Source organism: Sarcophilus harrisii, chromosome 6, assembly GCF_902635505.1.
Source record: "Sarcophilus harrisii chromosome 6, mSarHar1.11, whole genome shotgun sequence".
Classification (NCBI taxonomy): Eukaryota; Metazoa; Chordata; class Mammalia; order Dasyuromorphia; family Dasyuridae; genus Sarcophilus; species Sarcophilus harrisii.
This window is the reverse complement of record NC_045431.1, coordinates 148,008,649-148,020,613: the sequence shown is the minus strand read 5'-3', so window position 1 is coordinate 148,020,613 and position 11,965 is coordinate 148,008,649. Positions and strand designations below refer to the sequence as shown.

At 36.0% G+C, this 11,965-nt stretch overlaps 1 pseudogene; it reads right to left on the bottom strand.

Moving 5' to 3' along the window:
• Positions 1 to 1,906: 1,906 nt before the first annotated feature.
• LOC100918148 lies at positions 1,907 to 3,232 on the bottom strand (annotated as a pseudogene).
• Between the last annotated feature and the right edge of the window lie 8,733 nt (positions 3,233 to 11,965).

Genomic DNA, 11,965 nt, shown 5'->3' with positions numbered 1-11,965 from the left:
AAGCTTACTGAAATGATTTCCTGGCTTTTATTTTAATTCCTTTGGTCCCTTGATGTTTCCCATTTTGTATAGTTTGTAATGTCGTCTGATATATATTTTTCAATTTTAATGTTATATATTTTTTGCTTTCCTCTGTCTCTTGTGAGGGTACTTTCATGATGATAATGCTTATATTTGCATTGTACTTTTTAACTTTTGAAAAACTCCAAATATCTGAGACTTAGTCACAAAATTAGTGCTAAAAGGGACCTGATAGGCCGTTTACTTTAATTCCCACAGTTTAAATGTAATTCCATTTGCCAACTTGGCTCTTATCCAATCAAGTAGAACAACAATTAGGTGCTTAACACTCTGTAGTTGTAGGAAGTTGTAGGAAGCTTGATTGACAGAGAAAATTCTGTTGCCAACTTAATGCTTGAGTGTCAGAACTTCTTTGGAGCTACATTAGTAAGGTAATGGGAAAGACATGGGTGGAAAGATCAGCTTTTCAAATGTCAGGATTTTTGAAACTTTTTTTGAGCTCTTATAGGAGATTTTTTTAGGGGGAGGAGATGGAAAGGGAAGGCTGAGACCAATTCTTATTTTTAATTTGAGGCTTTACATGTAACCATTTTGATAGTTGTCCTCTTCTGAGTTTGTATATTGATCTTCCTTGTCTCTAAAGTAACTTTCTATGGTCAGGTGGTTCTTCTTCTTCTTCTTCTTCTTCTTCTTCTTCTTCTTCTTCTTCTTCTTCTTCTTCTTCTTCTTCTTCTTCTTCTTCTTCTTCTTTTTCTCATTTCCCAGCCTATATACTGACATTTAATTTTATGTTAAAGTTGGGTTCTACCCTTGAGTTGGATAGAGCACTGTCCAAAGTACCTTTCCCAGGGGCACTGGATCAGTGCTGGTGTGTTCCAAAGGGAAAAGGCCTTGTAGCTGGCTTGTCTTGCAGTTTGGGGCCTTGCTGATGGCTTGTTGCAGCACAGCCTGCTGCTGACTTGCCTGGAAACTACATGCATTGGACTGTGTTCTCCCTTTACCCCACTGAAAAAGACCTTTCCTGATGTCCTTCTAACGTGTTTTAGGCTGAAACATTATTTACTCCATCATTTTGTTGATTCTGCTTTCTAAGATTCATTTTGAGGTAATAATTTATAGTTGTTTTGAAGTAAATTTGAGAGAATTCAGATGAGTTCCTGTCTTCCTCTGCCATCTTGGCTCTGCTTCCTGATTCTATTACTTTTAAAAAGATATTTCAATTTTAACTTTATAGCTCCAACATAGCACTGCTTGTCTATGTCTTCTCAGCTTTCTGTTTTTCACTTCTATTTATTTTTTTAAATTATTCACTGATGTTGTTTTATTACTTTTTAAAATTAATACTGTCACTAATCACTCTAACTAATAATTTGGCACTGTAGTAGATAAAGCATTGGCTGGAGTTAGGAAGACCCAAGTTCAAATTTGGTGTGAGACATGTACATGCTGTGTCAACTTGGGCAAGTCAATTAACTTCTGTTTTCTCATATGTAAAATGGAAATAATATTAGCATCTACCTCGCAGGGTTGTTGTGAAGATAAAATGAAATGATAATTGCAAAATGTTTACAGCGCCTGGAACATTGTAAATATTTATAAATGTCAGTTATTGTTAGTATTGTTATTGTCTCTTCCTTGACTCTAAATAAAAACATTCCCTTTCCTCCTTTTATTATTATTATGGTTGTGTTTTCTACTCCATTCTCTCCTTGTCCTCCACTTGTAGATCATTTCTATTTGCTACAGGAACATGAAACAAAGCCTGGCTAAGTTGCAGCCAGTAGAGTGAGAAACAATAACAAAATGCCAGGACATTCAGTGCTGTTATGTGGGGAAATCAACAGTGACACTGAGAACCACTCCACATTATTGATGGCTGCTTAGTCTATTTGGCAGTGACCTTGCTCTGTAGACAATGATATTCTTTTAGCCCGAGGGAGTTGATGTTTCTGAAGCTACTAGCATAAAGGGCTCATAGTCATCCAAAACATTCATGCTCATCAGATCTTTATTATATAGTGACTGGGGAGACTTTAGGCCAAGGATGCACACCTGGCCCTTGAAGACAGACACCTGGACCTTGCCCTCAGCCCCTTCCTGGGTCTTGGCAATGCATTAGCAGATGAACTCACACTCTAGACTGTGTCAGAAACCATTACACACCAATTCAGAGAATTTTAAGCCAGAATCCTATTTGTTTTTGTGCATTTCTTGATCCATGGTGAAAGTTTCAATGTCTAAATGAGACTCCCAATGGAGTCTCATATATACCTCTGGATTTCATCCCAATGAAGTGGTTCTCACATGGTCAATTCAGTCAACATCATGTTTGCCTGGAATTTCATTCAGGTAGAGAAAGAGCTCCAAGTACATATGGTGACATGCACCATTCTTGATATTAATCACCTGCATGGGAACACCTTTCTTGAACTGAATTGCTAAGACATCTGGACTGTTGGAAGCCTCTGTAGGAACCTCAATCTTTGTGTAGAAGTCAGAAGGTGCTTGGTTCTTGGGGTTCTCCAGAATTCTATCCTTATAGCTGATGTGCATAAGGTTCTCATTCATGTTTCATGGGTGTTTGGGGGTGACTGCAATTCCATGTTGTTTAGCATACTCCATCAGGTTGTTGCATCCTTTGAACCTATTGTAGAATTCAGGTATCCTTCAGGGAGCAATAATTTTAATCTGAGGGGCTAAGGAGGAGCAAGTGAGTGCAAACTTTTCCTGTTCATGTCCATGGACATGTACTTATTTCTCTCCTGGCAGGCAATTTCTATCTGTGAGCAATTTATGAGCAATGCAAGGTCTGGCAAGGGAAGTGACATGGAGGTAATGATTTTCTTACAGGATATTGGCCAAATGAACTCCTCCACAAATTCCTTATTGATATCCTTGATGAAAATCTTTTTGGGCTCCAAGTTTCAATGCCTGATTCCTGGCCTTTTCAAAGTACCTTTGTCCAATGTTGCCCAGATAGGCAATAACATCACAGACTTGTTCCTTCAGACACATCAGGAAATAGACCTCTGTTATTGGCAAGAACCATGGTGCCTTTGCTTGACACCTTATTGGTCTTTGGTGAGGCTGGAGGTGTCTGACCTTCAGAGACATGGAGGCTAAAATTAAAAGTCTTCCCTCTTAAGAAAAAAGTATAGTCTAATACATAGTAAATCCATATCCTGGCCAGGTTTGAAAAAGTATATCTCATTCTGTACCCCTAGTCCAATCATGTTTCTGCCAAGTAAGGGAAAGAATGCTTCATCATTATGCTTCTAAAGTAATTAGTCATTTCATAAATCATAGTTTTTAAATCAGCTATTTTACTTGGCTGTGTATAAGTATGTGATTTCTGAAATTCTTATTCAGTTTTTTTTTCTCCATTATAGTAGGTGCTCCTGAGCTTTGTATGGTTCTGAGCATGGTTTTTTGATAGTTTCTGGCTGCCGGCACTATGTTTTCCCTTTGATTTGGAAACTCTTGATTTATGAATCTAACTATATATAAATCACAATTTTCAGGGAATTTTATAATTTTGAAATTATTTCTTTGACATATTTTGAAGGTCAGTATTTGGTAGTAGTTACTTTACATTTTCTTCTATTTTTTCCCCAGTTTTTTTTTTTTAACTTTGTCTAATATTGTATGTTGTCTTTTGGGGTCATTTTCTTCTTATTACATTCCATTTTTCAGGGGATCTACTATTTGGGTAATATTTCTCAACTTTACAATTTATTTTCCCTTCAAAAGTTTTCTGAAATTTTCATCTAATTTTTAATTCTTTGCTTCATTTCCCCAAGCCATCCCTGTAGTTTTTGTAACAAATTCTTTTATTATTATTGACGTTTTTCTTATAGTTGTAGAACGGCTTTCCTTATTCTGGATTTAACTCTTAATTTCTAGCCTTTCTTCTTTCCCTTCAGTATTTTCTTCTGTTTACTCATAGTATTTGTTTTCAGTTCTTGTTTGGGAATTTTGTATTTGTGCCAGTCCACTGACAATCTTGAATTGATTGCATGGACCTTATTTGGTCCTGTTCCCTTTTTAGTTTGGATGTTCTTGCTAAACTCAATAAGATAACAGATATTAAGTCCATCCTCAGTCTCAATCGCTAGCTTTTAGGTCAATTTCTTGGTCATCCACTGGAAGTTCTGGTTTTGATTGTATTCTTTCCTTGCCCAATCCATGGTGGCTCTCATGCTGGTCTCAAGATTGGTGATGAGGTATAAACCCTTGTGTTGGCCCTATCTCCTGCCATGGTGCTTGAAATTCCAAAGATTACATGATCTCTATGTTTTTCTCTTCAGTGATTTGTGGTGGCTGCTTCTATCCCCTGCTTCTGTTCTGATAGGACTTGACTTCAGATTTCCAGTTGTTGAAGCTTGTGCTGGCTTGTGACCTTCACCCCCTTCAGAGTGCTGGCTTGTTTCTGGCACATTTTCTTGAGCTTGTGCTGACTTCCCTGGCATAGTTTCTCTCTCTATCTCTGCCAGCTTCCTTGTTTACCTGAGAGCATGCTGATTTTCCTGGCATTATCCTTCTCCCTGTCCCTGTTAGCTTCTGGTGATCATTTTATGCAGTTCTGCAGTAGATGGAAGAATTTATTTCTGTTTCATTTTGGTTTTATCATTTTTTTCAGATACTTTCTGGGTTTTATGTGGGAGAGCTATGCTTCTCTTTTACATTGGTATCATAATCACATTCATTGATTTATTTTTAAAAGCCTATAGCTGCCTTTGTCTCCCTAAGTAGCAAACAGTGTTAGCCTTAATAGCCCAGGGGCTACTCAGAATGTGTCCACTTGTCTGGGGCAGTTGTCTAAGACTCATAGAGGGCTGCTTCATTTCTCAGGACCAGAATTAACCCTAAAGTGGTAGTGAGGTAATCAGGGCACTTGTAATCATTCATTCAACAACATATATTAAACATATATAAAGTATTAAGTACTTGGGATAAAAAAGATAAATGGGTTCACTTTCTACTGGAGGAATATAGTATATACAGAGAAAAGAATATATATAATACAGAGTACAGAGAATAAACAAAGTCATCTGGAAGGGTGATTAGCATGAAAAATTGGACAGATCAGGAAAAGTCTCATGTAGGGAAGTATCTTGTGAGCTGAATCTTGAAATGAGTTGGTGGTTCCAAGAAGCACATTCCAGGCAAGGAATGGAATGTATAACACCAAGGAGATCTGTTTGATTGGTATATAGAGGGCTTGAAGATGAATAGAGTATAGTTTGATCTTCCATGAGAGTTAGGTTTTAAAGAGAGCAGGAGATGCCAGGGAGAAGACACTCTGTATTTGTATATGTTTCCCAGGAACAGGAAAAACCTCTTTCCACTGGCTGCATAGCTAGAAGAGACTATATCTTTCAAACTGGCAGACTGAAATGGTCTCTTTCTGGTAGCCTCCAAAGAGTCAAGATGTTTATCAGACATCATGAACTGAGTTAGAAAGAGGAAGGAGTTCTGAAAGGGTTAAACACTTCACTTTAAGTCCTTTAGCCTTGGAAAAGAGGTCTAAGCTTTTGATTTGTTTCATTTGTCCTTTTCAGTTGGGGTTGTGCAGATTGTGGAGTCCTTAGATCCAGAAAATTCAATTAGAGAAACTTTGGAAATGGGTTTTCAAGACAGCTACTGCTGTCAATCCAACTGGGAAGTCCTGAAAAGTGTGGGTTCCTAGGACTTAAATCCAAAGGGGACTTTGGACTTCAAACTTGATGGAAGTATGCTATATAGAATCTGTTAGGTTGTGAACCTAATTCTTCCTCTTCTCCAGAGACTGAAGAGGTACAAGGGAATACTATGTACTTCCCTCCAGGTATTAGTGAGAAATGTTTAATATTTATTCTTATTATGTCTTTGAAGAAAATAATCCTTTGCAAAAGCTAACTGGATAGTTAAGTGATTATATGGAAATAGAGTGATTACATAGAAATGGAGTTCAGGGAATTTCTAAAATTGGGGAAACATTAAAATTGGTAGGGGCTTGAGCCAATGGCAGTAAAATCCATTAAGGTACTGGAGAACCCTGGGGGAGACGTGAAATGTAACTCACTTGGTCCTCAAGAAATGGGAACCAGAGTAATCACCACTACATTTATAACTAAAATTACTATTGAAAATCTCTTAAATTACACAAAAGTCATAATCCAGTATCTTTAAATAGTTGTAATAGGACAGGCACTACAGTCTGTTTAAACAGGGGTATGGAATATTTTTATAACATTATTCATAGACCATACAAAATTATCAACTTATAGAACTCAAGCTGTGAAAGATTGTTGTACCTAGCTTTCAATTCATTATCATGTGTAGTTGTCTTAGCAAATGATTTTGCAGGCCCTATATGACCTGTGGGCTAGTTGTTCCCCACTTTTTCTTTAGAAGAAGGGATTGTGTATTAGAGAGCGGATGAATTTAAGATGGTTGCTGGGAATTAAAAATCAATTTAGAAATCTATATCCAACCAGATTATTGATCAAGAGATTGGTGGAAACCAAGTCTTCTACTCAAATGAAACAAAGAAAAACAGGTAAAGGCTTAGCTGTCATGAAAATCAATGATTAGGTAAAGAATACTCTTGGTCATGCTTGTTATAAAAGGGTGTTTATATTAGTTGGTGGTCATAATACTATGTTACTGTCACTGTTTAACATGAAGCAAGAGAGGATAGAAGGAAGTCAAAGAAAACATTGGAATTCCTGGAAGACCAACCAAGACTGAAGATCTCATTAATACTACAAGATAACTACTAACAACCGAGGCAGAATGAATAGACTATGTAGAGTAAAAGAGGGAGTTTAGATCAGTAAAGAATATGACACAGTCTACCTTATCCTCCTCACATTAATTTAGGGAGTATGAATTCACGACTAGAATAACAGGCAATATTCTATGTCGCTTTGTTCTGTTTCTTTTCTTCTATTTCTGTTTTCCTCTTTCTGTTTCTCTGTCTTTCTCTTTCTTATCCTGATCACTTTTATCCTTTTGTCTGAGATGATTGACCATCATCACCTCTTTTCTTAACCATGGACCTTACTCATCTCTCTTGTGGTCAGGATCTTAAGGGTTCAGAGCTATCCATTTACTATTCTTATACTTAAGTTAACATGCTTTTCCTTCCTCTTATGTCTTGACTGGATGCTTCAATATGATTGTGCTTTGAGAACACTTCCTTTGAGGGTCCATTGTGAACTTCAATATTTTAGATCAACTGATCAAATGAGGCCATTTTACTATAGTACATAGATTGGATCATTCTCTATGAAACACTTCCACTCCAGGTTGTTGCATAACTTTGTCTAATTATCTCCTGTTATTTTAGAATACAATTGGAGTCAAAAAGTAAGGAACAAACATATTTTCCTCCAGAGCACAGACCAAATTTTATTTCTGCCTTTTTAGCCACTATTTTGAGTTGGGGTGGAGCCAGAGTTCTCCCACAACAATCTTCACAACAGCTTGTGTATTGGGAATGTGGTCAAGTGCCCAGAAGCTAATGAACTCTCATTTTCTTGACTTGCATGGCTCATGGGATAGGTATAAAGGGGGATAAGGAAAGATTATGGGGTTTCTTTTTTTGTATATGCAGCTCATATGCAAGAATTCTAGTATTTGGTTGTTGGTTTTTATATCATTTATTCAATAAACCATGGGCTTTATTCTTGCTGGGTTGGAACAATGTAACCACGAGGGCTACTGAGGATAGAAGATTTGTTGAGGGAGGAGGAGAAACCAAAGAACTTCAGTAAAGGAAAGAAAACCATTATGTTAAGCTGCCTGGAAATGTAAGATCAACAGGAAATTCTTAGTTAATGAAAAAAACTGTGATTTTCTATTTTTTAAATTTATCTCTCCCATCTTTTCCACCACATTAAACTGTTGAAAAAAGAATGAATATTGGTATATTTTTGTTCTCCTGGGACTAATAAATGCTTTTCATAAGTCATTCTAGGATAGCCCGACTTTTTCATTGTATATATTCTTTATAATTTTTAATCTTGTGTTTTTTTCTTTCCTATGATTCTTGATCATTTCTTGTTTGGAAACTTTCAGAGTAAAATAGAATTCAATATTAACTATTAGCTGATCTCTTACGGGAAAAAAAAATAGAATACTCATTTGTGTCAGGTTGGAAAGGGAGGAAATTTTATGACTTTACCAGAAGGCCTCCATGATTGCAAAGCAAAGACCTAGAATCTATTATTTACCACAAAATGTCTAAGGTTAACCATTAAAAGTTAAAGGTAACCATTTCTGTGAAGAAAATAAATAAAACAAATTGGAGATTTCAATAATATTTCCCGTCTGTCCCTTATGAAAAAAGAATATTTTCTATTCCATTTTCAATCTGAGTTAAAATGGAGACATTTGTCTATAATTATAAGAAAATAAACCCAACATGTAATCTTATTTATATAATTAGAAAGATTTTGAAGTGACTGAATGGCTAGATTGAAGTAGAGAAGGGAAGGGAGCAATAAATTATTTTATTTATTTATTTTTGGAAGAAATTAGGGTTAAATGACTTGCCTAGGGTTAGACAGCTACTAAGTGCCTGAGTCCAGATTTGAACTCAGATTCTTCTGATTGCAGAGCTGGTACCCTATTCAATGAACCATCTAGCTTCCCTTAATGCTTATATTTATGGAGCATCTACCATGTGGCAGGTACTTTACAAGTATTAATTCATTTCATCTTCACAGCACCCTGGTTAGGTAGCTGCTTGAAGTAATTGAGTTTGAGGTAATTGAGGCAGATAGGAATTAGGTGATATCCCCAGGGTTACATAGCTAAGTATCTGAGGCTGACTCCAAGCCTTACATTCTTATCAATTAACACCACTTGTCTACTAGAAGTAATTATGATTGAGCATCAACTTGGAATGCTCCCGTTACCTCTGCTTGGTTCTGTGCTATTCAATAATTATCAATTACTTGAGTAAAGGCTTAGATATCTTGTTCATTAAATAGGCCATGGAGAAAAAGCTGAGAGGGATAGTAAACACATTGGATGACACTGAAGAATTCTTGACAAATGATGATATTGGGTTAAATCTAATAAAATTAAGTTTAATATAGGTGATTTTACTTATACTTGTGTTTTAGCTACCAACTTCAGACATATAGAATACCAGGGACTTACTATTCAATGACAGCCATTTTAAAGAAACACACAAAAAAGCCCTAGAGATTTCATTGGTTTACAAACTTCATAGAGGCTTGTAATGTGGCAACTGAAGGAAGATCTACACAAAGAGGCATGAATTTTAGGGATAAAGAGATTATGGTTCTATTATCCTCTACTCTGAAGTATTGTGTTCAGTTCTGGGCATTAGAGTTTAAAGAGAATATTAACAGGCCTAAATTAATCAATCAATTAATTAAGAAACTTGCTACATGGCAGATGAAGAGCCAGAGATGGTAAGTGATGTTTGATTCAAAGATGGGAGTATGAAGGCCAGCTAGATGGTACAGTAGATAGGGCATTGGTGGTAAAGTTGGGAGAACCTGAGTTTAAATCCAGCCTCAGACACTTATTAGTTGTATAACCCTGGGCAAGTCACTTAACCCCAACTGCTTTACTACCCTCCAACCCTCAAAAAAGAGAAAGATTAGGGTATGATGAGCTTGAAAGGGAAAAAACACTTTAGGAGAAGGGAATAAGCATTTATTATATGATAGGTAGTATGTTAAGTATTTGATAAATAGCTCATTTGATCCACACATCAATTCTATAATGTAATTGCTGTTATAATTCCATTTTACAGGTAAGGTATTATGTCTAGCAAATCCATTTGATTTGAAATGTTTGGTTGTTGGTTTGAATCCATCGCTTCTTGATTCCAAGGCCAGCCACTGACTCACCTTTCAGAGTTTTCATAGCTTTCAACTATTTGAAGATCTAATATGTGAAAGACAATTTCAAATCATTTTGTTTAGCCTTAGAAAGCAAAACAATATGTCCAATTTGTATAGAGAGAAATTTAGGATGGATAGCAGGAAAAGCTTCCTAACAATTCAGGTTCCTCAAAGTTGAATGTATTGGTTCCAGAAGTTGTCGAGTTAAATTCAGAATGGGAAATTTTTTTTCCAGTTATGATTGCTGAGATATCTTCCAATTCTGGGATTCTGGGATTCATTTAGCTATCTTGACACTCAATCATAATTAACTACTTTTAGTAGCCAGTTGGTGCAATGGACAGAGTGCTATCTTGAAATATAGCTATTATTTAGCTATCTTGAAAGGGGACTTGGGAGACCTGAATTTATCTTTATTTTAAAATAATTATGTTTTGCATTAAGCAAACATTTACTGCAGGGACTTCCCTGAGAGTTTATGGTGAATGACCCCAATACAGTGATTGAAGGTATATGTGGGAACATTAGTGATTCTTTTCTCATTCTACTATTGCATTCTCTGGGCTCAGATCTCACCTATTCTTCACCATGACATAAGTGAATTTGCCAAGTCTTTGAATCAGAAGTGTTATTCCTCTAGGTAGTCTAAGAGAATGGTTGTTCTCAGGGAGAAGAAAGGCAGTGCTAAGGAGCTTTGACCAAAAAAATGCTTTGAGCTAAGACATTACTTGCCCTTCACTGCATGGCTTGCAGAATACAGAATAACTTGCTGCACTTTGATTGTTCCAGCATTAGCTTAGAGAATATTCTTAAAAAGCAGAAAAAGTAAAGATGGAAGAGCGTGACTCATTTTAATTTTTGGTCATTAAGAAACCTCCTTCTTTCTATTTAAGAGGAAGAAAATTAGTTTAGGGAGGGGTATGATAACTTATTCAGAAATGAGATGTTAAATATTTCTGGAATAATATCTATAGAATGTAAAAATATATATAGAAGTTTTTAAATTAAAAAAGGAAATCATCTTAAATAGTTCTGGAACAATGTATATTTAGAATATAAAAGATTCCCTGAATTCTGATTTTGTGCTATTCTGTATGGTAGGCTATAAAAATGATAGGTATTAAGCCCAGACATTTTTCATTCATTAAGCAAAATGAATTGTTCTTTCTCATTAAATTGCTCTTTAAGATAATGGGTGCTGTCACCAAAGTCCTGTGATCATTTCACCATCTAGGCTTATGTGAGTTTTGGGCTAGAGAACACAGTCAACAGGATCAATTTTTTTCTGACTTGATTTGTCACATCTTTTGCCTCAGACTTCTTGAGAATAGTAGGATGGACAAACTCACCTTCCTTAGAAGTTATGAAAAGCTGCAGGCTTATTGGATAGATGCTGTTGCCAGTTTCCCAAATTTTGATCATCAGAGTAAATCAACAAGCAATATCATGCAAAACTAATAATGAAATAATCAGTTAAATAACAAACACTTATTCAGCACCTATTATGTGTTACTATGTGTGGAGGTTACAAAGAAAATTATCTTCAAGGATCTTACACATCAGCTAAGGAAACAACATGTAACACATGTAAGGGGAAGTGTGTACTGTATGGTCTCTATAGGTTATATGTGTCTATATGAGTCTGTCTAGATGAGGATTGAATAGGTATGAATATACATCTCTAGACATACATCTCTCTAGAGATATACATCTTTAGAATATACATCTCCACCCACCCTTCTCTAAGGGAGACTTTAATTCCTTTCTAGAGTGAAAGTAGGAGGTTGGATCAGAAAGAGTGTACTGTTCCAAATCTAACAATTGCCTCTTGGAGAAAATATACACAGGACCCTTTTGAGTCTAATTTGCATTATTAACATTTTCTCCACCCCTTTTTTTTTTAAAACTAGGCAATCAACAAAAAAATTAATTTGGCCCCCATGTAGCACAATTTCTGAGGTATAAATCCTCACACTAAAAATTTATCAACTATGCTCAAGAAAAATATGAACCTAGCATACTTCTGGTCCAGAGGATGGTTACGCCACTTTCCTCAAAGAAAAGGTATTGGCTAG